We start from the raw sequence: 3300 nt of genomic DNA on the forward strand, positions 1-3300 counted from the left end.
TTTTGTCCAACACAGGATCTAATCCAGTACATATGGCGGCACGTTCCATACTCTCTGTATTGTGTACATATGATACAATGTCCTGTCACCTACCACTGGATTAAACGCGATGTCACACAAATAGCACTGTGAATGGTCGGATAAGTGAATTGTATACACTGTGGTAAGTTGTAGCCGGACACGGAACACACTAATTAATACCAGTCACACTTATGGATTGATGTTAAAGATTTATTTAAGGTTTTTGTGGATCAAAATATATAATGGTAAAGATGATGTTATACAAGATCCAGCAAAAACGATGGAAGATGTCACAGTATATACTGTAGTATCAGTAAGTGGTTGGAAATCTGTATTCCAGAGACACAGGAAGAGATGACATGTTCTCCTGTTCTGGGCCTGGTCTTCTGGGTAACATTGATGCACCGGTAACCACACTGATGTCTCTTCTGTGACAGATGTAGAAAATTTTAAGTCTCGCCATTGGAATACTTGTAAGATGGCGGAATCTGCCCTTGGTTGTTATTGGCATTGATGTTGATGGTCTGTTTGTATCTGCTGACTTGTTCTGGGGGGAGAAGCGCACAATCCTATTAAATATTAATCATTCAGGCTGCTTAACAAATATAGAGGGGACATATCTAGAGGAACTTACCTTTCTATCAGCAATGATGGCGGCTCCTCCGGTCACAGGGAGCGCAGTTCTCGCCAGATATACTGCGGAATTGATGTTTATGCTGCAAGAGAAATATTTGCTATTAATGCTCTACTAATGTGTGTTGCTTAGCAGGCACAAAATATAGAAGAAGTTTTATTGTGGATTTTCCTATTTGATCCTGGCGGTTACACTACAAACCTTGAAGATGGTTGATCCAAGTGATGGGTTTGATCTAAAGCTGCGCTGTTCAGGCTGTTACAGGAACTTTCTGATGTTCTAAATTTTTATACACCTGAGATGGTAAATGTTCCTTAGGAGTCCTGCAAGATGGCAAGTAATGTCTTACATCAATAACAATGTTCCTTGTATCTATCATGTAGTTTCTGCCGCTTACGGCACTTTTCTAAAAAAGTGGACAGAGAGTAGCTGAAGCAGCAAAGCCACCAGCGGCCGACAATTTTATCATAATAACATGGATTATTAGTTATTAAGGTGTGGGCCTTTTAATAAATTAGGCACATTTTACTCCAACTTTTTTTATATTAAGACCGGTGTATGAAACGTCAGTCTTAATGAATTCCCACCAATCTATTATACTACATACACGCTTACAGTTTTCTTCTAAAGCCCATAACCTTCATTTAGAAATTAAAGAAATATCTGAATACAAGAAAATTGAACTAGAAGATAGAATGACTTATTTACAATTTCTTTATGTTGGTTGATAAAATAAATTACTGATACAGAGGAAGACTTAAGAGATGGAAGAACATTCTCACAGCAAACATAATAGACAAGTACAATGCTGTCACCTTATGTGCTGTAAGGACATGAACAGACGCAGCTACTTTTTTTGTCCTAACCTCCTAATGCCCTTCAAATAGGTCTTGCGGTCAAAGCGTCCACCAGCCAATGGGATGCTGGAATGAGAAATATATTGATGTAAAACATATGATAATGTTAGCAGGTAACCACACAATAATTGTTTAGTTTCACATCCTATAATCCTCCAGTACTGTCACCCAGGTATACAGCGGCCTGCCCCAAATTGTGAGCTCTGGCTATAAGGCCCTTGTAGTAATGGCGGCTACTGAAAGGATCATACCAACAACATGGAGGAAACCATGACTTACTTATCTGAACCAGGTCTGAGCTTTACTTCAAAGATGCCAAAAACGGGTCGGTGGTCTGAGGTCTTCAAAACAGGGCAAGAGTCGTATTTCAGGACTCGCACATCTCCCTCATATTGGCTTTTATACAACACCCTGTCCTGTAGAGGTCATGAAAATAACAAATATCATCAGTGCAATCATATTATAATTTATTTATAAACCTCATAGCATCATAGACTGAACATATTTTATTTAAGTAATATAAATTTTGAGACTTTGTTGCATTTAAGGTTTGACTTGGCCACACAGATTTAATGAAATTAGTATCTTTGAGCCATGCTAGGCGAAGACATATTACACTGGGAGACGATGACAAACTCACTACAAGTAAAATGGACTGGATGCTTTGTTCGTAAGAATTATTTCTCCATCTATAATAACAATTCATTACCTTGGGCGAGGGGATTTATTATATGAAAATCTATTCATGAAATGTAGTCTTTCTTTAGCTCTGTAGACCTGGAAATAAGATATCTTACCGTATATGATGGGACTCTCTGCTTTTCTGATGTATCGTAGGTGTCTGTGCCAATGTCGAACTTATATGTAGGAAGGAATTCAATGGTGTGCTCCTTAAACCCTACAAATATGGACCCTTAAAATAAAAAAATAAAAAAACATGTCAGTATTAAAAACATGTGCAAGAGATGTAGGGCTATATAAATAAATGTGGAGAACATATGAACCATCATGACAGTGATTTGTATTGATCTGTCGAGGTGTATGTGGTAATAATACAGGCTGAGAAGTGATAGAGATCTGTCTACTAGTAACTGTACCGTTGTTCTTGGCTTCATTCAGATGGTCGTGTTTGAGGAGACTGGACATATCTCTTCCTTTAATGTTCTTCAGAAGAGATTCCACGTTTTTTCTGTCCTCTTTCAGTTGAAAATTGAGGTCCCCAAACCAAAAAACTCGATCAAAGCGGCTGGTGACGTCCACTGTAGAATGAGATAAACACAGGACACAATTAGACCACGTGACTGCATTAGAGTCAATGGAGATAAATAGAGAGATAAAGGAATCGATAGGTTCAACCACATAAGTATTACTCACAGGCATTGGAGTTTATTCTTTCCGGAATAATTTGAGGCAGACGGAGACCCTCAGTGATAGTTTTATAGTCCTGGATCCTCTTGTAGACTGCCCCAACTGCCAACAAAAATATACATATCAGTAAATGTGACCTCCTGGAATTTAGAAAAAAATTATAGATCCGGAGTACTAAAATTTAACTTTTACTAGTATGAATAAAATAGGTATAAACAGATATATAAACAATAGGAGGAACCCATTTGCCAATACTGCATACATATACTTAATTGTTTCCCATCGTTTCAAATTGTTGTCAACAATATTTTTGTATTGACAGCAGATAAAGATCAGTCCGCCTTTATAAGGTTTCCCAATTTAGAATGGTTCTTTTGGTCACATATATAGGAAAGGAATGTTGGGACACATGTCCTCCTA

The 3300-nt window shown here is 37.8% G+C and overlaps 1 long non-coding RNA gene across 1 annotated transcript; it reads right to left on the reverse strand.

Annotated features, from left to right (window-relative positions):
• Positions 1–227: 227 nt before the first annotated feature.
• LOC142657278 (uncharacterized) lies at positions 228–1923 on the reverse strand. Its single transcript, XR_012849874.1, has 4 exons — positions 1792–1923; positions 857–1578; positions 656–737; positions 228–568 (listed from the first exon to the last, which is right to left on the reverse strand). It is a non-coding gene; the product is annotated as an uncharacterized LOC142657278 (long non-coding RNA).
• Positions 1924–3300: the final 1377 nt, after the last annotated feature.

This window comes from Rhinoderma darwinii, chromosome 7 (assembly GCF_050947455.1).
Source record: "Rhinoderma darwinii isolate aRhiDar2 chromosome 7, aRhiDar2.hap1, whole genome shotgun sequence".
Lineage (NCBI taxonomy): Eukaryota > Metazoa > Chordata > Amphibia > Anura > Rhinodermatidae > Rhinoderma > Rhinoderma darwinii.